The 25672-nt window shown below is 45.7% G+C and overlaps 1 protein-coding gene and 1 pseudogene across 2 annotated transcripts in view; both read right to left on the minus strand.

Annotated features, from left to right (window-relative positions):
* The window catches only part of GMDS (GDP-mannose 4,6-dehydratase), a 490833-nt gene that overhangs the window by 127076 nt on the left and 338085 nt on the right, over nucleotides 1-25672 (minus strand). The window lies entirely within an intron of this gene.
* On the minus strand, nucleotides 21310-22155 carry LOC132375367 (small ribosomal subunit protein uS2-like; annotated as a pseudogene).

Raw genomic sequence — 25672 nt, forward strand, 5'->3', positions numbered from 1 at the left:
GGTAGCAATAAAGCATAAGTCAAGTTCACAAGTTTGGACTATTTTTTGTAGGACACGCACTTCTGTAGACCTGGTGGCTGAGATTGCTGTGCTGATGCACTGCTGTAAAAGCGACGTGTGCCCAGGGCCCCCGGGGAGCCCAGCCTGCAACGCTCGCCTGCGACCTTGGCAGGTCCTTACACCCTCCCAGGCTCAGCTGCCCAGATGTCAAATTGGAATATTAATGCCCAGAGGTTAGAACGGGCAACAAGAGAAGGCTGGGCCAGCCGGCCCAACGCAGGCACAGAGGAACCCTGAGTCACGAGGCGGGGACCAGCTGGCCACCAGGGCCACGGTCGGGGGGAGGGGAGGCACACAGGTGCAGCGTGTGTCACTGTGGACACCTCCGGCCCTTCAAGGTCTTCACAACCAAAAAGCAGGGCAGGGGCGGGAGCACAGAAATGGGTTCCTTCCTGGGGCTTTTTTGTGGGTTCCTGAGAGGTGTGGGTCAGTTCATTCACAGACATGGGGTCAGCAGAAACGCCTAGAAAATCTGATGGACACGGTAGGCTGTTTCTGACACTCCATCAGCAATGGCGAGGGCGGCGGCGAGGGCTGCAGGGGACGGTACCACTCCTTCAGGGAGGAGGATTCCACAGAGCCCTCCTCTCGGGCCACACGTCAGGAGTCTGGAAGCCCCACCTGGCTCCAAGGCTCCTGATTCAACTCAGCATCTGTATTTTAGGTCAAATCACGTTCAAAAACCGTATGCTTGATTTAATTCACTGCCAGATCCCTGCACTTTCTTTGTCCCCCTCCCCCGTCTGTTAGTGCCACATTGTGACGTCATCCTGACGCCGCCCACCCGGATTCAAGGGCACGGCCCCGACATGGCTGCGCTCCCCTCAACGCCAGCCACAGTGTGGGATCCCTCGGCCACTGTAATCCTGACCAACCAGCTACAAATTCAGGGGTTCCCATGACCCCCCTCAGATTTGATAATTCATTAGGATGACTCACAAAACTCAGGAAAGCACCGCAGTATGTGAAGGACACAGACCAGGACCAGGCAGGGGGAGGGACACATCGGGGACCCCGGGAGGATTCCAACTTGAAGCTTCCGTGTCCTCAGGACACAAAACCCTCCCACACACGTGTACAGTCACCAGCCAGGCAGCTCCACTGAGCCTTGGTACCCAGAGTGATGACTAGGGGCTCATTACGCACTTGATTAACTGAATTCCTGGCAATGCGGCTGAACTTGATCTCTAGCCCCCTCCTCCTCAGAGGCCAGGAGGTGGGCTGCCCTTGTGTGGCTCAGAGCTCCAGCTCTCCAACCCGGCGGGTGGCCAGCCCCATCCTACTAGCTAGTAGCCCACCACGAATAACCAAGATGCCCCTGCACTTAGGAAATTCCAAGGGTTTAGAGCCTCGGTCCCAGCAGTGAGGGAGAAAGGCCAGTCAAATTCTCTATTATACAAGTCAAATATAACTGGATAACAAAATGTCCTTAATACAACTTGCTGTCGGTTACACAGCTAAACTGTGCTTGCATTTAAGAGTGGCATATTATCTCACTCCTGTTTAAATAATAACATACATTTATTAGCTCCTACAATTAAAATGATTTTTGATTCACTCTGATATCTTTTATTATTTTTCCCCTTCTTGTGTCCATATACATTTTTTTTGTCCCTAAGTACATGACATTGCATTTATTGCTGTTGAAGTTCTTATTATTTTTCATGAAATGTTCCCCCCTCACTCTTTCCATGAACAACCTTACCAATCCTATTACTTGCTGACAAATCCAGACATAAACAGCATCACTCCAGCACAACAGCTCAGGAATAATCTCTCAGGGTTTAGGGGATGTCAGACAAGCCCCTTCGTCAAGAAGATGAACCATCAATTAATAATAACAGTAAAAGCCCACACTCACGGAGTGTCCTCAGTGTGTCAGGCACAGCCTGGCAACAACCCAATGGGGTAGAGACTCCGGTTTTCTCTGTTGCACAAACGAGGAAATCGAGATTTAGAGAGATTCAGTGACTGGTCCAAACTCATGAGGAAAAAGGTGGAAGTGGGTTTTAAACTCAGTTGTTTGACACAAGCATCCAACTCTTAACTGCCATTGACTTATTTACCTGTTTTAATGGAGACAAGGCAAGTTATCCATGAAATTTCCAAGTTTTTCAAAATATCAAGGTTTTCAGTAGTTATAGTTAGAACTGAAATTAAATTTGAGTTTTCTTCTATATCTGAATATAACCAGGAACACGTACGTGGTTTTAAACAAATGTCAATTCGCTGACAACCGTCCTGATGCTTGGGGATTAAGCGTGCGGAAGGCTGTTTGCTCACACCCGCTGGCTCCCTCACCTCTAGTGGTCGCTGAATAACGTCCCCAAAGATGTCCACGCCCCGATCCCCTAACCTGTGAGCATGCGACCTGACACAGCTCAAGTGATGCAGATGTGCGTAAGGGTCCCGAGGAGGGGAGGCTGTGCTGGTTACCGGGGCGACCAGTGTGAGCGCGAGGTCCTCGTAAGGGAAGCAGCGGGATGAGAGAAGGCACAGGACGGAGTGCTGTGAGGTGACGTGGCGAAGGGGCACAAGCTGAGGAATGCAGGTGCCTCCAGGAGCTGGAAAGGCAGGGCACAGCGCCTCCCAGAGCCCCCAGGAGGAACACCGCTCGGCCGGCTCCTTGATTTCAGCCCTTGCGACCCATCCAGACTCTTGACCTGAACTATCAGGTAAGTTGGTGTTTGTCTTAGTCTGCTTGGGCTGCCACAACAAAATACCGCAGACTCGGTGTTCAACAACAGACAGTGATTTTTTCGTACAGGTCCAGAGGCTGGAAGTCTGCGGTCAGAGCACGTTCAGCTCCTGGCCCGCAGACAGCCGCCTTCTCACTTCTTATACTAACCCCCCATCACGAGGGCCCACCTCATGAGCTTCTCTAAATCCAATTATCTCCCAAAGGCGCCACCTCTAAATGTCACTTCGCTGGCTGGGGGGGGTGCGGGGGGGTGGGTCACAGTCCCGTCCACAGCAGTGCCGTTCTGAGCCATGAAGTCTGGTGATTTGTATCAACAGCTGCAAGAAACTAGTATACTTCTTTCCCTGATAAATGATACTAATATCTTACTATACTAACTACAGTTAATAATACTGTATTGTCTATCTGAAGTTAAGAGAGATCTTAAAAATTCTCATCACAAGAAAAAAATTGTAACTGTGTGTCATGATGGTCGCTAACTAGACTTAGCGTAATCATTCTGCAAAATATATGCAAATATCAAATCATTATGTTGTACACCTGAAACGAATACAATGCTATGTGTCGATTATATCGCAATTAAAAACAAGAACAGGGCTTCCCTGGTGGTACAGTGGTTGCGAATCTGCCTGCCAATGCAGGGGACACGGGTTCGAGCCGTGGTCTGGGAAGATCCCACATGCCGCGGAGCGGCTGGGCCCGTGAGCCATGATTACTGAGCCATGATTACTGGAGCCTGTGCTCCGCAACAAGAGAGGCCACGATAGTGAGAGGCCCGCGCACCGCGATGAAGAGTGGCTCCCGCTTGCCGCAACTAGAGAAAGCCCTCGCACAGAAACTAAGACCCAACACAGCCCAAAAAATTAATTAATTAATTAATTAAAAAAAAAAAAAAAACCAAGAACAACTAAAGTCTTACTTCCTGTTTCTGGAATGTAGGGTGCAGTGGGTACAGTTAGTAAAGATGAAAACTGAGTATGTTTTTTAATTTTAATGCTGTGTACGTCATATAATCAAATTATATTTATTTTAAAATTAGTTTTTAAACTAACCAAAATATTACATGTAGATAATATAAGAAATTAAAAAGTGCTAAAAGACTTTTAATAAAAAACAGTTCCCTCGTTCCCTGCTCCTCCCAACTTGTCAGGCTCTAGGGCCCTTTTCAACACTTGTAACCATTTGGTAAATGATGTGTTTTATTCTTTTATCGCCGGATGAATCCATTTTAGGCCTTAACTATTACCTAGTATAGCAATAGGGGATATTTAGTACATTTACACACTTGTTTACCCTAATTTCCATCTATAATTACTTCTCAATTTTTGGTTAAATCTATACTCATAGTAGCCACTATTAATTTCTAAATAAATATTTTCACTCCTGAATCAACTAGTGGATCACGATTTCAGTTTCTTAAAAATCCCTTCCCTCTCTCTACCATACTTAATAACTGTTGGGTTTTTTTCATTTGATTAGTTTTGCTTATATATCTGAGTTCTCTCACACCCTTCAACTCTCTGTAAAAATGTAATTCTCCACACCCTCAAACCTGTCAGAGTACTTACTGGTTCCTTTTCATTTTCCACCTGGAGACACACCTCCTGAAACCTCCACCTTCAATCACTGACTGTTTGCTCTCGACCTTCCTCTGCTGTCACCCTGAGAATGTCCTTCTCCTCTCTTTGTGTTGCATCCCCTACCTCCTGAATCCTATGCCTTCATCTTTCTTGGCTTATCCCCTTGTTTTGGTGGAGAATGTTCTCCAGTAGCTTTCTCAGAGCAGTGCATGGAAGATAATTTCTTTTAAAATGATGCATGTTTGAAAATGTCTATAATATTCTGTATAGGTTTAGAATCCCAGATTAAAAATCATTTCCAAAATTTAGAAGGCTTTGCTCATTTGGCTTCTCATTTCTGTGTTGGAACATAATACAATGGCACTTTTACTCCTGCTTTTACTCTGGATCATTTGTAAGAAACCTGCTTGTACTCCTAGAAATTTTAGGATCTTCTCTTTAATCCCAATGTTGAAATTTCACAGTAATGGTCTTTGGTGTGGGTCTTTGTTCATTCACTGAGCTGGACACTCATAAAGCTTTTGCAATCTCAAGATTCCTGTGCTTCAGTTCTGGGAAATTTTCTTCAAATAGTCCTTTGATAATTTCCCTCTACTCCCATGATGAAATTCTTATTAGATGGTTTCACTTCTCAGTGCCTTCTCTAGTTCTCATATATTTCATCTTCATGTGGCTCCAGGGCTAAGTTCTTGATCCAATTTCTCTGTCTACACTTACCCACCAACAGTGATCTTTTCCAGACTCAACAAATGACTTCCTAAGGTTTCCTCGGGGGGGCACATTTTCCAGGGTCATTTTAAATTCCCTGACGTCCCATGTTCAATGGTAGTCTCAGAACCCATGATAACATGACCATGCATTTGTGATGCCCTTCTCTACTCTAGAACGGTTTTAGGAATTTATGAGGCTGTTCTAGGTGTACAGATATGGGTTAAGGAGAGCCTAAGAGTTCCAGCTGCCTTCAGAACAGTTACAGGAAATGCTCCTTTAAAGCAGGTCTGAATCAGCATGGGAAATTATGAACGACCTCTTTCCAGAAGTTCATGAAATGAAAGCTGGATGTATGCCCTTAAGATGTCCAAGGACTTGGAGTCTGCTCCTGTGTTAATAAGTGAGTGCAGGCAAGTCCAGGAGACCTGCATGCTCCTGAGCTGACCTGGGTGAAGGCTGGGGATGTCTCACATGCACAGGTGACAGACGGAGAACACTGTGAAGGCAGCTCATCTTCTTACTTTAAAACGCCAAAGGGAGTTCAAAGACCCCTGGGGGATAATTACTATCCTTCCCCTCCCTGCTCTGCAGTTACACGGTCACCTGGAACTCCGGGTCTCCCACTCGGCTTAGTACCCTAAATGCGCACAAACTCTCCGTCTCAAGTCTCAGAGCTTCTCCCAGATGCTCCAGACTTAAAAGAACAGAAAATGTGACAGTTCAGGGCCACAGATGAAGAAATGTCTGTACCCAGCATGAGGTATAACATGCTCGGGTCTGGCAGGACTAGGGATCCCCAAGGACAGCAGGAAGTGAAATGATGGAAAGTGCTTGACTGCTTATGTGGGAGTGACTTCGTTTCAAATGGACCCTTCGAAATAAAGGGTGGGGAAGTGAGCGGTTATCCCATGTGGACACGTTTTAATGGGAAGGAAAATGAAAGAAAACAATAAAACCAACAAAATACGGCATTTAGATCTTTACAAGGAATTTATCCACACCTTTTGAAGTGAATTTACAAGCCACGTTTTCAATACCATAACCAACACCTAGTGAGTTCTTTCTTCTTTTACAATAAACCCATGGGGATTCCCACAGTTCAATAATTACATTCCAAATCCTTTTTCTTCATATTTATTTCAACTCTACTTTGAACACTTCTCAACCTAAGATATTCTCTAAAAAATCCGTTCATTGAGACAAAACTTGGAAAAGTGCAACACCGTATAAACTGCTGAGGTCATGCAAACATTGGGGTGAACAGACACCCATCTATCGCAAAACTCACGGAGAGGGAATCGTGGTGTTTTGTGGAGGCATGTTGTGCGACGCGAGCGCTCGGAGTTTGCTGGTTGAAAGCCTGGGGGGCAGCTGTGGTGCCGAGGGCAGAAGCAGAGTCAGCTGCTGGGAGCACGGCAGCCCTGGCACAGTGTGGCCTCGGCCTGACCTCAGAAAGAACAGGGTCGATACGCTGCCTGAAGATGATGGAATGAGTGATATCGCCTTCCAAAGTCTATCGACTCTGAATACTGATAGTGGTCCCCAAAGCACTTTATAGATTGATCAAAAGCTACATGTATGTAGTGAAAGGACCCTCGTATTGTGTAGATACTGGACATACTTGTCATTCTTACCCCAAGGACATAAAATTCACTTGGAACCTTTGAAAAGGAGATAGACATGTCCTATTCCAGACTAAATGTAGTTAGTTGTTAATAATATCCTAAATGTTCTAAATGAATGCATTTTTATATGCTACCAAAGACTCCGAGGTAGTGACTTTGTTTTTTAGGGAACTCTCAGTTACACCGAAAACCCATGGGGCATCAAAATTACACAAATGCACACAATGTTGGTCTCACTGCTTTCATGACCGTGTGGAATCTAACCTTCCAAATGGCCCAATCGCTTTTTCCTGTATTTATCTTTTAAATCAGCTATTAGAAAGAGGATCTGTATTTCCTCACTGGAGAACAATTAAAAACTGCAGAAAACTTTCAGCCTTAAAAATAATAACCATGAAGTAACAAATGGGAAAATTAGTAGGAACCAAGCCTTGAATTCAAATAAAAGCTGAAGATGATTACATGTAGACATGAAGTCCACATGAAATCCTTCAAGAGTAGAATGAGCTTTGCAATGTAAGGATCCTGTAAATAGATGTTCATCCATGTTAATAGTCATTCACATTGTATTACACCCAATTTAAACAGCTCTTTGCTCTAAAGCTATGTAGGAAACATTTGCAATGTGACCCTAAAGAAACACTCAGATGAGTGTTGATAATTCATCATAAGTACATCATGTGCATTTACGGTGGCCAGTGAAGCCAGGACAGGAGGAAGTCAGGGCCTGGCCAGTTCCCTTCTTTCCACCAGAAGTTAGCAGGAGGTCTATAGGCGAAGAGAAAGCGTAACCAGTGCTGTGACCTCAGGTGGGAGGTGTTCTTCTTCCAGTGTAAGTACAGGGTGTGTGCACACGTCTCCCAGAGAGGGCTCAGCAGCCGTGCACGGTGGACCCCTGCCACATGCGGGCAGGAAGTCCACCCAGCCTCAAAACTTCTCCCTGAGGTTTACAGAGAACTGGGGTCCCTGGTCATTTTATCTCAAGTATAACATTTGTTATTTTTCATTAAGATAGTGCTCCAAAAAAGAGGACGAAAAAATGAGGATGGTCCAGGTTATAAACTATACTTTTTTTTTTTTACCATGTGTATTTTCAATCACTTGGGGTGCTTTATAAAAATACAAATTCTCAAGCCTGACTTCTGCAGACTGCAATTAGGTAAGTTGGTGAGGGGCCTGGGAGCTTCTAATTTTATAAAGCTCCCTGAGTGCTCTTAACGATCAAGCCATGTTTAGGATTTCAGATTTGATGCTATTTTGGAGAGTTTCTTTGGGATACTAACTTCTCAAATCATAACATTCAAATTTCATGTAAATTTGGAAGACTGAACTATGTCTATTTGCTCTTTCAGCAACATAAAAATCTACTGATTTGCTTCTTCATTTCAATTAAAAATAACAAACACAAAATATTAATTTGCTGCATTTTCCATCCGAACACTTACTTTGTTTTAGTAGCAAAAAACCCGAGGAAGCAGAGAATAAGGCTTTCCCTTCCCTGGCACTTAGTAAAACTCTCCTTCCTCAAACCATAGTGATTTTCACTCATTTGATATGTTTGTAGGGGTCCTTTTCCCATTCACTAATAAGAAGTCGGGGAAATGTTATTTCACTTTCGATGAGAAATGTTTATTCAAAAGGCTCAAGAAAGCAGGAAGAATGGTGTCACTATACCCACATCAAATGGTCACTAACTCGTAATTCTGCTGTGATAAAGGAGATTTTAAATCTTAGAGCCGGCAGGATAAAAGTACAGGTGGACCTGGTAAAAAGAATCCTCTCACATCTCTCTTTAGTTTAGGTAATGGATGTCGTAATAGACTTGTTTCTACCTATGCGACGTTCTATCGGATTATTTTGCGAGGTTCTGATGTGGGTGATCACGCAAAGCATGCTGGCAAGTACCTGTCAACACCATCACCACCACCATCAGCATCAGAGTTGCCAACATCTAAACATATTCGCAGTCTGGAGGACTGTAGGTACACTGTGTTTAATCCCCCGCTGGAGTCCTATGAGGTAAGTACTAGTATGACGTCCATTTTACAGCTGGAGGTACTGAAGCACAAAGGAGTGAAGAGACGGTCCCAGGAAGTGGCAGGGCCAGGATCTGAACCCAGGGGTCCGGCTCCTGTGCTGATGCCCCGGCACCACGTGTGCATCACGGACGTGGCTCCCGCGGACCACAAGGAAAGCTGTGCCCCTCCGTGGGGCGAGGACAGGCTTGGCCACATGTCAGACCCCTGCTCTTTGATGACAGGCAGGGCACTCGAGCTTTGTTCCAACTCTGTCTCTGACTCATTGTGCGGTACTAACGCTATGAATGTCACAGAGTTATTTCCTGGCTTTACACACACTCAGCAGCACTCCTGGAAAACGCCCTCTTGCAATTCTTTTACAAAGCAGTCAAAGGACAGGAGGTCTTCACACTTGCCCAGTTTTGGTTTCAATCCATTTGTACCAGCTTCAGAAGAACACTCATCCTGTAATTCTAGAAAGTTCAACTGTGGCTGTATATGGAAGGGGCCAATCATGCCCAAATTCTGATTTGAGTTTACTTCTAATTATACAGCCATCAGGCACACACGCACACACACACACACACACACACACACACACACCTTAAGAGAAAATTTTTAAGGTTTTAGAAGCTATTATTGAAAAATGCAACCCCACACCACTGTGTTATCATTTTCAAATAAGTGACCGTAACGGGCAACTCTGAAAGAAACCAGATTTTTAAGGATGTATTGAGTCAACTTTCCTGTACTCAGTTCTTCTCAGGAAAGGGCAGAACCTGTAGAACCACTGGGCCTTGTGCAAGCCCATGTGGGAGGCTCTGGAACAACCCCAGCTTTCTGGAAGCTGATCTGTGCGGGAGGAGCGGGGCTGGGGGAGCGGGACTCTCGTTCTGATCAGAAGGGCTCCAGGCTCTCCTCGCAGCCAATCAGCCCACTGACTCTCCAGGAGCAAGCATCCCTCCTGGCGGGGTATGTGTCTGGGAGCCGTCCAAGCGCCGGTCCCCGAGATGCCAAACAGAGCCAGCACTCTGAGCCCCAGCGCCCGCCTTGCCATCAGGTCCCCCTTCTGGTCGGGCCCGCACGGCTGGGAGAGTGAGAGCCGGCCCTGCTGACACCCACAATGGGGTGTGAGCTGCAGGCCGCGACACAGACCTGCTGGCTTGAAGACAGGCTCCTGGCTCGTGGGAAGCAGCCTCAGGAATCCAGCGAGGCAGCAGCCGGACGTAAACAGCTCAGAAAGCCCCGATCTGACTTCTGTCCCATGGATGGTGTGCTGGGCCTAGCGAGCACTTCCCAAGCCAGTAAAGAGGCATTTCAATCACCACGGCTTATTTTTAAATATGAACTTTCAAAACCTTTACTCCCAACAATTCCTAGGACATCGTTTAGTTCAAAGATGAGCAAGGGAAGGAACCTGGAGCCAGAGGACGAGGGGGAGGGGAGGGGGAGGGGAGGGGGAAGGGGGAGGGAGTGGAGGGGGAAGGGGGGAGGGAAGGAAGGGGGAGGAGGGGGAGACGGAGTAGGAATCAGGGAGGGGGGAGGGAGGGGTACCCCTCGCCAGGTCCAGCCAGGCCCAGAGCCTCCTGGCAGGAGAGTCAAGTCCCTTCCTTCTTGCCCTCAATGTTCAGATAACAAAACAGAGGTTCCCTTTAAAGTGCTGAGTTTCCCAGGATTTAATCCCCAGTGATGGCCTTGTTATTCGGGTCAGACTGCACATGCTGACCAGACCCTGGGCTCCAGCCGGGCAGGGTCTTCACCCAGGATGGGCCTTGACGCGTGACTCCAAGGTGCTTATACTAAACTCCTTCCCTCCCGTTTTCATTTTCAAATCTGAGAACTCTGATGGGTGCATTTTTAAACAGGAAAACAATAATCAACATATACCCTTATTTTAAGTCTGAAGGTCTTCATTATTGTCCAAGGAGGCGAAGGAAGGCAGGAAAAGAAGACCCTGGTTCTCCTTCCTTCCTTGGTCACGTTCTAGAGCAGAGAGGTGTCACGGAGCCTCACATGGAGAGGAAAAGGACGCAAAGGGGGTCAAGAGAAATGGGGGGGTGGGAGACTGGAAAAGGCAAGTCTCGAATATGTGTGTGTGTGTGCTCTTCATTTAATGCTGTTAGTGTCATTAATGCACAACAGATCTGAAACGGCTGACTTCAGCGTGACATCCCACTAAACTAGACAAACCATCTGGGGGCTCCCTCACTGAACAGACAAGACAACTCACCCCCTGCTGCACACACCTCCCACATGCTTACGTCAGAGAAAGAATGATTTAACGAACTCTCCAAGGGTTAAAGCTAGTGGGTCATTCACACCTTGGTGTCCCTTTTTCTTTAATAATTAAAATCACTACTATTCAGGGCTTGTGTTTGGGAAGGAGAGCAGGAGGTGGGGACGCATCACCTGCTCAGGGCCAGCCTGGACCTCTCCCTGTGGCCGCCTCTCCCTGCCTGCCCTCCACCCACCCTGACCGGGCTGCTGGGCGCCGCCCACACGGGGCCGCCGTCTGAGAACCATTCACGCTGAACGTGCCAGGTTTTCAAAGTAAAGAAGGTGCAGCTCACGTATATGTGATACAGGGGACTAAAAAGCCTTCAGATTCCCAGAGCCCTGCGTGCGAATCCCAGCAGCTCCACACACCGGGCGTACTGATGCTGGTGAATTCCTCACGGGCTCTGAGCTTCTGTGCACCCATCTGTAACAGCGGATGATAACACAGCCCGTCTCAGGAGGGCTGCTGTGAGGCCTCAAGTAGGTGACGCCACGACGGCGAGCCAGTGCGCTGACGGGCCTGCTAGCACCCGCCACCTCACAGCACCGCCCGGCAGGCATCGGCCCTGGGACACGCGGCTGCAGCCAGGCATGCGCTTCTGCATCTGAATGCACAGGGGCGGCTTGAGCCTCCAAGAACAGTCACCCAGAAGATGTGGATGCACCAGAGCAAAGCTCCAGGGAGAACTTCTGCAGGACAGAGGTCCGGAACTCCTGAAAGGGGCTGGCCACTTCAGGGCTGTGGGTGCCACAGATCGTGGCCACGGGCAGCCACCTGACCCTTGCTCGGAGGCCAGCCCACTTCCAGGCACTCTTTGGGACGCTCAACCCTGGACCTGGGACCCAGCAATCAGCACAGCCTGCCTGAGGCCAGAGTTCTCTGTATAATGCCCCCATTCTTGGAGACCACGTTGGAATGACCTTTCAGGAAGGGAGAAATATACTTTCTGGGAGGAAGCTGAGCCCAGTGGCCTTGATGGGGGACGTAGGTATGCATTTCTAGTTTGCTCCTTCGAGTTTGAAAAATGCAAGCCACGCTATTTATACGAACAAGAATGTTCCCTTGTTGGAGAATACTACATTCCTGGATTATTGCTGTTCAAGCTGCCAGCCCTGGTAGCTATTCAGTAGATAAGTAATTAGTAACAGTTTTGTTGGACCACGAATATCAGAGATTCATACCCTTTGAATAGAACCTTAATACAGCAGTAAAGGTTTATAGCTACATAAAGCTGTCCAGCTGGAGTGGAAGCAACCCGCAACATTTTCCATGCAAACCCACACCCATGATGTATTTACTCCCCACCCCACCTTGCTCCCGTGGCAGAGGCAGGGAGAACGAAACAGATGTTTGCACGAGAATTTTCCCAGGGCTCAATTCAAGAAGCTGAACCAGTGCGCCCGCCCGAGCGGATGGGGCGGCCCACACTCCCCCAGAACGATGGTTTAGGGACCCAGGGAGCCTCAGAGAGACCTTTAAAGTTGGGATTCTATCCGTCTGCGACACTAACACTGACCGTCACCAGCTTTCAAGAGGGGACAGGGCAGAGCGATCATATTTTTAGCTCGTTGACGTTTTCAGTGTGTTTATATATATCTCGGAGAAAATACCTCACCCAACGACGCTACCCATCCCCACAAATAAACGACACTGGATGCTATCCGGGCTGAAACAGGCACTGACCTTAAAGAGCAATGTCGCAGTCACTGCTAATAACAAACTTTGAATTTGGATATTTAAGCAAACTCTGTTAAACAAAGACCCATATTCGCTTAAATAGAAAAACTGAGATGCAGTAGCACATAAGGAAAGTGAAAACAAAAATGCTGCAACAGTTTCAGTTGATTATTTCAATGTAAAACAAAATCTACTACCTAAAATATTTTAACAAAGTAGCACAAGTCCTCACTGAGAATTTGAATTATACATATGTTAAGATCATCTTAGTGAACATACACATGCCAGAGTCTCCAGTTAGCCTGGGGGCCTTGTATACAGTCGGTACTCAATCCCTGTTACTTGACTTGAACTGGAGGATGAGACAGAATCCCATGAGATTAAAAAGAAGAAAGAAGGTTTCTACAAAGCAAGCCTTTTCTAAAATAGGCATATCTCAAACTAATAGGCAGGAAGCGTATTTAAAAAAATGTTTTTGCTTTAGGTCTGAAAGATTTTCCTTTCCAGCTATAAAACAGCTGAAATCCTGTATCCTCAGCCCAACGTAATTTCACGCCTAATTTATGGAAATGGAAAACCAAAGGACCCTGGGAGGGTGAGGACAGGCAGGAGGGACGGATGGTGTGACACGAGCGGGAGGGCAGGAGGTGGGCTGGGGGCGACCCTTGTAGGGGCCGGCACACAGTGAGGGTCCAGCAGAAGCTCGTGTTAGGAGGGGAGCAGGGGAGTCGGCTGAATGAACTTACGGTTACCCTTTTCCCCTCCCGTAAGTCTTCTTTTTCCTGATACTGTCTGAATTTGAAACATCTAATTTAATCCGTTGGAGGGCCAGTGTTCCTTTTATTTCCTGTCTGTGCTGAAGCAGTCGCCTGTTTCAATTACGACTTTCCCGGCTCCTCCGTCTCTCGCGCTCCAGCTGGCTCAAGTGCACTTCCTTGGAAGGTAAAATGCACTAACCGTGCTGATCACAGACTGATAGCCTGAGAGCCACAATATTTAATAGCTGCGCTGATAAGTAGGTTTAAAAAAATCCATTTTTGAGCCTAAACAAAAGGATATTATGTAGCTGTATGTTCAATTACGACCCAGTTAAATTCTTTTTCCCATTAGGTGGAACTTCACGCAGGCAGCCGACATAATTCAGTGTTAAAGCAAATGTCACCAGCACTGCGGGCTTGAGAAATGCTTCCTCCTGCCTCCCCGTCAGTGCTGCTGACTTGGGACCAGCTTGGTGCAATTATTTCAAAGAACACCACTGTGGGACTGATACGGCCTTCTTGCAAAACCTTGGCTGGCTAAAAATAAGACTGTTTTGTAGTCGAGATGGCAAAAAACGTCTCTGGGCTGTAAACACCAGTCAATGTATTTCTTTTCTGCCTTAGGAAACCACATTTTTTTTTCTTCTTTTTTCCGTCCCTCCTTACTCATAGTGGAGTTTAATTACAGTTTAATCTCTTTCAGGGAGCAGTCCTGGAGCCCTTATTGTTCAACCACAGTATTATCAAGGCCACAGCTACAATTTATGGCAGAAGGCAGAGGCTCCCCTTAGAAAACCCCCGATTCCCCCACCCCCCGAATACATACATACATACATACATAAATACATAAATAAACACGCAGTGCCGTTATGACCGACTCACACTGCACATTTTTATGAGGCCCTAGAGACGCCAGCCCAGTAATTAAAGAAATACCTGCGAGGCGTGGGTCAACGCTCACCCTGTCCAACTCTGCTGGGTCAATAAATCTGAAGGAAAACTTTTAAGTTAACAAGACTATTTGGGCCTCCAGTTGCCGAAGTGTTGGGTTACACTGAGGGGAAACGAGGCGGGGAGAGAGGGGGCGAGGTTCTCGGGAGAGAGCCAGCTCTGCACCCCGAGGTGCAGGCAACGCGGTGGGAACTCCACTGTAAGGCCAGGGTGCACACGGTCAGGAGTTGGTTTTTGCTGCTTGAAGCTCAGAGGTGTCTGATTTTGCGTGCGTATCTTGAGAGAGTTGCTGCAATGCCAGGGCCCCCAGGAAAGAAAAGGATACTGACTTGACCATTCACCAGGAGAACAAAGCCGAGGACAAGGTAAAGCCAGGACTCAAGGGTGAGATGGAACGGTCACCAGTACTTGGTTTCCTTTACTGTCTTCGTTCTGTAACTGCTTTATGGCCAGTGGATTAATCAGCTCATTTTCTCTGAGGAAGCAGGAACAATTAGAGTCTTTTATTCAGCTCACAGAGCAAGCTGGCTACCTGGAGGGTTTGCTTTCGCGCATGAACTTGGCTCTAATGGAGGCCTTTCCAACCCCGCGTCCTTCCCCCAGCCCCTCTGGGGCTGCACCCAGACCCCCTCAACCATCCCAGAGGCTGGTCCCCTAACCAGCAACCATGCCTTGGCCACCTACATTTCTGGGGCCATTCTGCTTTTCTCTCCGTTACTTCAGGGATTTGGGGTGAAAAGCGCTGCTCTGTGCTAACACTGCCAGTGAATCAGAACTTCAGGGCCAGCTGTCCCCTCAGCTGATCACACCACCCCGAGTCACTAGCTCCCCCACTACCAGAGGACACATAGATCTCTTATTTATCATGAATTGTATACACTTCCACTTGAAATTACAGAAAGTCAAAATGTGCTAAAGTAAAACACAAAGCCAATAAACAGAAAATTCTAAAAACTTACTAGAGATTCACTTCTAAGCCTTATCAATAGACATTTTTACATGACAGAAATGTGTTTATTCTACTTTGTGCTTCCCCCAAGCTCTTTACTATCAGATGCTCACTTCCACTGGCAGCTGAAATGCATTGCTCTTGATGTTTTCTAGGCTAAGGTCATCTCTGCAAATTCAAAGGCAGAGAACCCCAGGACCTCAGTGGAATATTTTTCCAAGTGCTTCAACAAAATTAAAACTTTTGTTTGTGGGGAAAAAAAAAAAAAGTCGCCAAGTATCCTGTAGCCAACCTTCTAAAGAAGTTGAGTGGCTTTCTATATCAAAGAGAAATTAAGACAAACATCTTACTGTCTGTATTAGAGTATCAACTTTCCTCCTTTTTTATCTCATTGTAGGAACTGATGGGTCCCTTTCCTGTCACATAGAACTTATAGCTCCATCTTTACATTCTTAGATTTCCATAAGGTAGCTTATTGGTTTAGCCCTTTGAGATGGTTCAATGTCATGCTGTTTGATTTTATGAAGTACTGATATAGGAAGTGGTCTGAAATGTATGCTTTATCTTTCTTTTTTCTGTTGTGTTCTATATGCACTGAAGTATTCTAAGACACACTGTTTGTTTTCTAAGTAGGGGGAGCATGTATTATTAAACATATGTTCCTGTGTATTGAAAGGGTACACATCCATGCCATTTTGTAAGGCTGTATGGTGTTGTGCTGTATGGCTCTGATGCAGCCCATAAGCATTCCAGAGCCGCAGTTCTCAAAGTGTGATCCGGGGACCCTGGAGGTCCCTGCCTGAGACTCTGTAATTCGGTCTCCAGGGCAAAATTATTTTTCTAATAACACGAGGATGTTGTGCCTTTGCCATTATCCTTCTCTCATGAGTGTGCAGGGGTCCTCCAGAGGCCACCTGAGTTGGGACACTGCAAGACTGTCAGAGCAGATTAGAGAATCCAACTGTCTTCTATTCATCCAGACATTAAAGAGATTTTTTTCAAATGTGAAACAATGCTACTCTTCTTACAAATATTTTGTTTTTAAAAACAGTTATTCTTCATAAAATATTTCTACCATGTTACTTTTTTTAAAGAATTAATAAATATCTCTTAAATATCACCATTTTATTTTCTAATATGGTAAATATTGGTAGATACAAGCCACAAAAGCAAAAGTTGCTTGAGATCCTCAACAATTTTTAAGAGGGTGTTAAGGGGAGGGGATGGGGCTCTGAGATGAAAACAGTTCACAAAACTCTGGTCCACGGCACTTAGGCGGTTTCCAGTTTGGGGCTCCTCTATCGCACGGTTTCAGTTTATATGAAAATGTGGATATTTGTAATTGTGATCTGTGTGTAAAAATGTATCTAGATAACCAACTTTGTTCCAAGTCCAAATTAATCCCTTACTTTGGAAGAAGTATTTAGCCATTCAAAAATCAACCTTAGAGCCTGGAAGAGAGTTATCCCCACTAGTAAAATAGGTCTTAGTATTTGCTTATTTGGGCTACTTAAAATATTGAATACTACACTAAAAGTTCTTATAAATTTAAAACTCTGTTCTTATAAATTGAGATCTTAGTTTTGGATTCAAGAAGCAGATTCCTTTGGATCAGGGCTTATATTGTCAAAGCAATTCAAGTCATTAAAAGTCTCTGAATTTGGGCACGGGTGCCCCATCCATTGTCAAAGGAAACCGTGCGGGCACCACGGTCGTCAGAGACCCTGGTCTGTGGGCCCATTTGTAACTTAAATAGGGCTGTGGAAACACCATTTCAACTTGATCCATTTTGGATTTTGGTTCAAAAGCCTTCTGTTATTACAGCCATTAGTATGTGCCAGTGACGTATAATGGATTTGAATTTGCCCAGGTTAGAATTTAGGATTCTTACATTTCAAAACAGGAAGAAGGCTCTGTTGATATTTTCACACACTAATACCTATAATCGAAACCTAAGATTTTATTTAAGCAATAGTTATCTTTCAAAAATAGAAGCATAATAGATACCACTCAAATTCACAAATCAGCTAATGGTTCCCTCAGAGTTGAAAGCCACAGTTCACTCTATGTGTCTGTCATTGTGCCGCCATCAGGCCTCATCAAGTGCTGACATGCCCAGTCCTAATGACAAATGTCATCTGCATACATGGTCTTCATTTAGACCCAAGAATCTCAATATTGGGGGTTGGGGGCAGAGGTAGTCTGTGTGCTTTGGAAAAGCATGTTCAGTATTTTAGTTGTGTGTGTGTTTTTTTTTTTTTTAGTTATAATATTTATTTTATAATTCAAAGAACAGATTAGAGAAAGTGAGATTTATTGACAGCGATCTTGTACTTACAATGACAGATTTTTACTCTCTTATAAAATCCCTTCCTTGCTTCAATCTAAACCGAAGGGTAGAACCATGGACTGTAAACCCCACAAGAGCAGGAACATGTGTGTGTTTCATGCTGTTTGGCAATGACCATAATGTGAACCCAGTTAAAATTCACTGGAAGAATTATGGATGAAAGAATGAATTTCAAAAACTGAAATATTGTTCTAATTTTTAACAAAGATACCAAAACAATTCAGTGGGGGAAAAGGAAGGTGTTTTCAATAAAGCTCTAGAACAACTGGATATCGTACAGAAAAGAATGAATCTCCACCCCTACCTCACACCATGTACAAAAGCAGTTGTAGGTGGATCACAGATCTTGAGATGAAAGCTAACACTACAAAGCTCCCTGAAGAAACATGACCACGGAGACAAGCAGATTCTGGAGAAAGACACAATAACACTAACCTTGAAGGGAAAATGATAAACCAAACTTGACGACGATCAAAGACTGCACATCAGAGGAAACCACGAAGAAAGCGAAAAGGCAACCAGAGACCAGGAGAAAATACTCCCATTGCACACGGCTGACAGAGGACTTGATTCTACACAATATAAAGGACTCCGACAAATTAACGCAGGAAAGCCAGGAGCCCGAGAATTTTCAGACTGAGCACCATCATTTGTCCAGGGCAGTAGAGTCAGAGCAGCCAGCAGGGAGGAAGCCTGGGCTCATCCAAGCAGCCCTGCTACCTGGCCCCCATAGGAGTGGCGCACAGTTGGTAAAGGAAATGGCAAGAGGCTTCCAGTTTAACCAGGGAGGCAGAAAAGTAAGTGGGAAATTATAACGGAGCGCGAGACGGTGCAGTGAGAGCCTCGAGGGGGCGTGGCTGAGCACAAGGGCAGCCCTCAAGGTCACAACCTGGTTTCATCTCCTTCCAGTCTTATTTGCATTAGTGCCCCTTCCACATACACACTTGGGTCTCACTTGCCCATCTCTGTAAGCTCTCACTGACACCTCCTGCACCAGCGTATGCTGTGTGTGTGGGTCTGTGTCTGTGTGTGTGGTGTGCATGCATATACTGACCTACCTACCTCTGTGTCCACTTCTGTATCTCTCCCTCGGGTATATGTAATTAAGTTGAAGGTCCCTGTCTTTTTCTTTTTCAAAGATGATTTTACATCAGTTATTTTCCATGAACACATCTGGTGTTTCTTTAAAGCCTGAATTTACTAAATGCCATATGTAATGAAAGAAGGATTTGTGCTTTTTCAACATAAATCCATTTTATTTTCTCCAGGCTCCTCCTTCTCTACTCAAAGCTGATGACTTCTTAAACCAAAATGGTTGGTCAGAATCCAATCAAGAATATAAAGGCAACTGAATAAATAAAACCATGAAGTAAGTGTAAAATATTAGTGTCCAGACATCCAAGATGTATGCCGCTACTATGAAACTTCCACAGCTGTACCGGCCTGGAGCCCATGTGGTCCCCCAGATTTAACAGGACCCATTACCAGTAAGAGTTTTATTTGCTTAATAAATTACATTCTAAAGCACAATAGCCTAGGTTCATAGCTGTAAAATTGCCAAATATTGTCAATGACCACTCTCTGGTCGTAAATAACAAAATAATCTATGACTCATTGGATTTTTGATTCCCAGGGCAATTCTTTCTCACCATTACTCAAAAATGTAAAAAAGTGCCTCTACGTGGCATTTTATGGAGGTTATAAATTACTCAGAGGAGACGACACAGGACAGATTTGTTGGCCAAGTAACAGGAACCAGCCAACCAAGTGTGTAAATTAAAGAGCCGGTGACAAAGACGAGGGCTAGTGAAAGAATTCTGCAATCTAGGGATAGATCAGGGTTAGCTACGAAAAGAGAGGAGGGAGTGGAAGGAAAGTGATGCACAAACCACTCCCGGAGCGTTTACGCGACCGCTAGGGGCGAGCTATGAAAATGGTCGGACCATGGCCTCAAAGAACAAAACTCAGTTATCCTTGGAATATAGTTTATGTTCACAGTCTCAGGGGGGATACTGAGATCTAACAGGTGCCACAGAGATAAACCCAGGATGGTTATTTTTTTTAACTAATATCAATTTTCAAACTGATTCAGTTGATTAATAGTTCTTCCATTTATTCAAAGAACAGATACTGAGCAGGTGCTGTCTGCCCACCCTGAGGCCAGGGGCCGGGGCACGGACATCAGTCAGGCGCAGCCCTGCCGTCCTGGAGGCTGGGACGCGGGGCGGCCCCGGCCTGGGATGGTGCAGACTGAAGGCTCCTAACCTAACTCGGCCGGGGTGGGAAGGCCAGCTCAGGAGCAGCTGTGCTGGGCACGACCAGTGGGAGGACAGCGGGGAGGCAGGATGGAGACAGTTTTCAGGCAGATGGACCAGAGTGAATAAAGGCGGCCTGGAGAGCCTGGTCTGTCCAGGGAACAGACAGGGAGATGACGGGGAGGGAAGGGGGGCCATCGCAGGGGTCTCCTCTGCCCAAGGGGGTGAGGACAAGGTCAGATCGGCTTTGGGAAGGTTACTCTCCTTCAGCGCCGTGGCTCAGTGCATCAGGACACTGATGGATCGAAGTCAAGCGTTTTTAAACAGAACAATCTTGGAAACTAAAAAGTTATCTTGGTGGCAGTTAATTATGAAAACTAGAACAGACTTGGTTGTCTTCTTTTTACATGCACTGAACACGTGAGAGCCCGGTGCTTTTCCTGGGAATCGGAGGTGGCGGCCGCAGCAGGGTGACTCGGGCGGGCGCTGAGATGGGCTGCCTTGTACCGGGCTCGCCGGCCCCTCCTTTCTTCGTGGGGCTCTTTCTCCTTGTTGTTCTCAGGACAACTGGCAATGGTTTAGGACGGTTCTGATAATGTGAAGTAGAATCTTGTTGATTAGTTTGTCCCATGCTACGAGGACAGAGTCTAAAAGCTTCTTTTAGTCTCTTATGACTTAGAGGGACTGCTGTGCTGGGTCAATTCTCAGGCCCACTGAGGCTGAGAGGATGAAATAATTCTTTAAAAACTTGTACCTTGTCCGTGGAAATACGTCCTGTTTCATAGGAGTCAACCAAGAACAGAGTCCTGAGGTTTTTCTGGTATTCGCTATGCAGCTATGAAGTTTGAACTGCTCTGAACAGACATGTGGACCAACAAGTGATGCAAGTTTACTATCAGCTAAGTTTCATTCATCTTTATGTCCCCCACACCCCCCACTGGTATTCTGCACTTGGTAGGTGATTAAATACATCTTGTATAAATGAAAGAAATGCGTGCTGCTTTTAATTTTTAGTAGACTATTACATTTTACTGTATCTTCAACATATAAAATTTTATATGTATGATCACTACCAGTATTTTGATCGTACACGAGTTTTTTTAAACTAGAGACCTCCATGATGCTTTGGGGGACTTAGCGGCAAAGGAGGTATCTGGCCTCTTGCGTGGGAGCGTCCACAGGCGTGACCTCTGGGCCTTGCTGAAGGCTGCGGTGCTGCCCGTCGCCCGTGGACAGGAGAACTCCACCTGTGATAACAGCGACTGCTGGTCTGCAGTCCCGTTTTGCTCTCCACCGTTCTCCGAATAAGTTGGATGGTCCTTTTTTTTTTTTTTTTTTAGAAACTGTTTATTTTCCGTCCACCTATTTCCATTTTAAGAGGTTGCAGAAGAACAGTTTAAGACCACTCAGTGGTCGTTCCTACCCACTCAACGGCCTGAGCAGTGGGGTCTTCAGTGGGGAACTGCGGAACAGGCACGGGGTCACCTGCACGCCTTCGGACCAGTCCGCCACCTCCGGCTGAGCAGCAGGGAACTCAGGAGCTGGAGCGGTCCATTCACCCTGAAATCCCTCCTTGGCCACAGCCTTCTCAGCTGCTGCCTGCTCGTCCTTTCCAATCTCGTCAGGGTCTCTGTAGAAGTGGAGGTCAGGCATGACCTCCCGGGGTGTTCACGGGAGATGGGGCCGCGCACGCGCAGAACTTCCCGGGCAAGCACCCACCACAGCAGACCCCCCGAGTGAGCTCCCTTGTTGTCGCACGGGATGGCAATGTCCACATACCACAGAGGAGAGCCTGTGTCACACAGAGCAGCGGTAGGCAGGTTAGCGTAAGAGGCCTCTGGGAGAGGCAGGTGGTCAGCCCTGGATCAGTAACCACCGGAAGTCCTGGCTCCCGGAGGGCTGCCTGGGTCTGGTTAGTGAAGGTCCCAGGAGTGAAGCGGCCAGCGACAGAAGTGGCTCCAGTGACAGCAGCAAACTTCAGCCCAGCTCGCTGGCCAGTATTCCTGGAGGATACGACACTGACACCAGCTGGGTTTTCAATGGCAACAATGGCACGAGCTGCCAACAGAAGCTTCTCCCAGGTTCTCTTCAGATTTATGATGTAGATGCCATCACTTTTCCTTTTGTAGACGTGCTGTTCCATTTGGAAGTCAAGGTTGGTGCCACCTAAGTGGGTTCCTGCTGCAAGGAATTTGAGGACATCCTCCCCCTTCATTTGCAGGACATCGAGGGCTCCGGACATTGTGAGAGCTTCCCTGTAAGTTACGATGCGAATCCAGAACAACACCGTATGGATCCCTGCCTGACTGGCGTGGAAAGAAGCTTGATGGTCCTTTAAAGAAAGGACTGTGTTCACATAATCCTCTTTCAATACCTAACACAAATCCAGTACCTAATTTTAAAATGTTTTGCGTCCATAATTTTAGAATTAGAAGCTCTGGTGTTCATTCATCTTATTCATCTAACTAATGTTTACTGAGCACCTACTATGCTCCTGGTACAGCGCTGGATATATAAAAATAACGACATGGAAATCACAGTCAAGGAGGAGAAGAGAATTAGGGTTAAGATATGGGAAATGCTAAAATACAGCTCTGTATACAATGCCACAGGAGCACAGTGGAGGGAGGTGCTGTGCTGAATGGGATGAAAGCTGGGCTGGAGCAACGCTTACAGAGGTCAGATCTCAGCTGAGGACCTAGTAGGATGCAGGGAGCTCACAGCCCAAGAGAGGCCGTGTAGCCTGGGCCAGGTGACGGGAAGGGCAGGGTCACGGGCCTGGCCGCGCAGGGTGGGCTGCGGGACGCCTGGCTCTCCCGGCCACTCATGTGAGGAGCTCATGAAAGGGAGGCTGAAGGCAGCAAACGGGGACCGGGTGAATCTTACTGACGACTTCAGACTTTTGGTAGAGATGCAGAGAGAACCAGAGGTTCCCAGTGGAGCAGCTGTAGAATCTTCCAGGAAATTCAGGAGGAGGATGTGAGGGAGGCGAAGAAGAAAGGGAAGGGAAGGGGGAGAGGGAAAGGAGGATGAGGAGCGAGGGGAGGACACAGAGGGGAAGGAAGGGAGGGGAGGGAGGGAGGGAGGGGGAGGGGGAGGGAGGGGGGAGGGAGGTGAAGGGGAGGGAAGAGGAAGGGGGAGTGAAATTATTTTAGGAACGACTATTCCTAAGTCATTCCTATTTTCATCTGATTTACGAAAAAGAAGGAATTCTTATGGGCTTCCTTTTTCATCTGAAAACTTTACATGATGTCCCAGGAGACAGAGAGAATCATAAAATCCCTAAAGAGGTGCCTTGGGAGTAATTAGTTCTAGATAGCTAATAATGGATGGTTGAGAAAACAGAGAAAGCTCCAGAGCTTTTAATAAGAGCATCTTTCCAAGGATTACAACATCCCCACGAGACCCTTAAGAGCTTCAAGTGTAAGAGAAAAAGCAATTCACTGGCCTTCCTTTAGAAAAGAAGTCTCCACTAACTTATGCTCTTCAAATATGATTTAAAGCAAAAACTTGTAAAAAATATTTCTTAGCACAGTCAACTAAACACAGAATTGTCCCATCCTATTGTTCTCTAGCTGGAAACTGAAATATTGGGGGAAAGTCACAGAATAAACTCCATTCATTGTTTAATACAACTAGTAATACTTGGTTTCATATAAAGAAAGGTAGGGACTGGATTATAAATCATACTTGCTTCTTGCGAGCACATTTTGAAAATCTGGCATCACAAACATGGTGCATTGGTGCAGCCCCTGGCTCCGGGGCGACCTGAAGCCTGTCCCCCTTTTTGTGTTTCCATTTTCACGTCAGCAGATCTCACCTGTTGATAAGAAGTAATACTGACCACAGAATTGTAAACCCAATCAGAATATCAGTTCTGGGGTAAGAGTCTGACTAAATCTACCTTGGCTACCAAGGGTTTCCAGCTCCCCAGGCCCGGAGGTTTCATTCCCTTCCTCACAGAGACGGGAATCTTCTCACAAAGGATAAGCACCCACTCCCAAAGGACCATGGCTAGAAGGGCTTTTTCTTCCTTCTAAAAGAAGGGTAACTTTTGGGACCAGAAAGACTATCAGAACTTTATGGCAAGTCTTGCAATGTTTTCAACGTTAAGACCCAAGATAAGGGTACCTGGGAAAAAAAAGTGCAGCTGCCTTTGGAACATTCAGGGCCCACCCAGGCTGCTCTCTCAAAGTCTGTCCATGTGCCACAGGGCTATTGTGAAGACTTAAATGGTGTAAGGCTCAACAATATAAAAGCTACTTTATGTCTATAGTTTTAAAGAACTCTCAAGTGGAAGATGAGCAGATTTAATTTGAAGGTATTTAATGTTTTTACCAAAAAATCTGTGTCTGTGTGTGTGTGCGTGTGTGTGTGTGTGTGTGTGTGTGTGTATTTCAAAGCTCACATATTGAAACAGTTCTGCTTTATAATTAGAATTATAATTCTAAATTTCATTATACAGAACCAATTAAACAACTGGTATTTATTTTATGATTTTGTAAAATTTCTTGACATTTCAGTTTCTGGATATTTCAGTTTCCAATGAAAAATGATAGGATGAACAGTTCTGTGTTTAGTTGACTTGTACTAAGAAAAAGAAAGATGTTTATTTTAAATCAAATGTGAAAAAACGAGTCACATTTGGGGACAACAGGACACATGCAATAAAACATCATAAATTCTAAGACAAAACATACGTGATCGTGCTACGAAATACCCGTCTGTAAAAGGAAATGAATTCTGCTGTGGGTTAGACCCCCCCAAGTGCGTACTACATCTCTTTCAGCATAAAAGGCTGGGACTTGCTCTATCTTGAAATGCTTTAGGATCATTTAAGACATTTTTCCCCAGTGCATATACTGCCTGCAGTAAAAAAGCAATTCATCTAGTTAAAAATTTCCACAATTCACCTCAGGTTTGAGGCAAGTTTAGAGTGTCAGTCACCCCATAAGTAATACGTTTAACCCACCAAGTGATCATGTGCAAATGTATACAGAAAAAGTGATATTTTCACAAAGTAAACATTAGATAACTATTTTTGGAAAAAAAAGTTACGGTAGAAAATCTCAGTGCCTTTGTTTTTGCTATGAAATTCTCAAAAGAGGCTCCTGTGGTCTGGACTTACTGATCACACATGAAAAGGTACCTGGACAGAGGTGGCAGCCCTGCCCAGGGGCTCGAAAGGGGACATTCACTCCACTTGGTGAGTAACACCATGGAATAATCCATTTCTTGGAAAACTAGGAGAAAATTAGTCTGAATTTTTGTTAGTTTTTCTCCTTTGTGATGACTCACATATGCTTTGAACCAAGCTTTATTAAAAAGAGTCAGTAAGTTGCTCAAGTGAGATTTAAAAAAATAAACCCACTCCCATTCATGCAAGGTAAGGAACAAGCCTTTCGATTCCTTTCTTTCTTTCTTTCCTCCTTTCTTTCTTCCCTTTCTTTCTTTTCTTTTTTTCTTTCTTTCTTCTTTCTTTCCTCCTTCCTTCCTCCCTTTCTTTTTCTTTCCTTCTTCCCCCTTTCTTTTCTTTTCTTCTTTCTTTCTTTCCTCCCTTCCTTCTTTCTCTCTCTCTCTTTTTTCTTTCTTTTTTCCTTTCCTTTTTTCTTTCTAATGAAAAAGAACAGGAGCAGTAGAAGGCCAGGATGAGTGTGCAGATAACTTCCTATTTAATCCTTCAGCTCTTTGGACGGCCCCTTATTCTGATGTCCTCTCTCGCTTTTACTCTTGCAAAGTTCGCTCACGAGAAAACCCAG

This window comes from Balaenoptera ricei, chromosome 11 (assembly GCF_028023285.1).
Source record: "Balaenoptera ricei isolate mBalRic1 chromosome 11, mBalRic1.hap2, whole genome shotgun sequence".
Taxonomy (NCBI): Eukaryota; Metazoa; Chordata; class Mammalia; order Artiodactyla; family Balaenopteridae; genus Balaenoptera; species Balaenoptera ricei.